Raw genomic sequence first — 853 nt, 5'->3', positions numbered from 1 at the left:
TTCACTCAGAGTGGCTACTAAAGATGATGTTCGGGCGAGACTATTTCGAGCGGCTCTGGAGGATAAACAACAGGTGGAGAAATTTGTGAATGCATTGGAGAAAAAGAAACTGGCAAATATTTTCATATCCTTACTCCAGGATGAAGAGAAATTGAGCTGGCTTAATTCTGCTGTTGCGAATGATTATTATCCGACATTTGAATTAATTTTGCAGATAAGAGATAGGGAGAAGCTGGCAGAGGAGATGTTGCAGTACCTTAATGCACTTGAGCCGAAAGAAAATCTTAACCCATAGTATCAATTGATAATATTTTCTAATAAAATATTTTTTTGTTGACTTTTATTAAACGTTAGCAAACACTCTTCGATGTTTTAATATGGAACACCATATTCTCAAAACCGCGTTGATGAGTAAATAAAAGTCTTCAATGTCGATAAAAACGAAATGTAAATCTCTGAAACATATTGACGAGTTTAATAATGAACGAACACGAGATCCATAGTAGTCATACTATCTGAAGACGAAGTAAGACTTCTCTAAGTCAAGGAGTAGCAAACACCCTACCCTGAGGATTTGATATACATTAGATACACCTATTACATACATTTGATTAATGTAAAGCTGGTATCGATACCGATATGGCTACTAGTATCTGCTTAACATTCTCATTTTGCGTTGAAACTATGCACATCCGGACCAAACATAGTTCAAGAGATCATTTGCCGAAATGCAACGCATGTGCTAACGCTATATGACGCCATCTGACAATTATCGTGGGCATCACTCAGTGGACGATTGGCATTCTTCTCTTCTTTTAAATTAGATGCAAAATATTTCATAGCCTGCTTTGCC

The sequence above is a fragment of the Plasmopara halstedii genome, assembly GCF_900000015.1.
Source record: "Plasmopara halstedii genome assembly, contig: Scaffold_323, whole genome shotgun sequence".
In the NCBI taxonomy this organism is placed as follows: Eukaryota; Oomycota; class Peronosporomycetes; order Peronosporales; family Peronosporaceae; genus Plasmopara; species Plasmopara halstedii.
The sequence above is the reverse complement of the archived record's forward strand: the minus strand, read 5'-3'. Positions refer to the sequence as shown.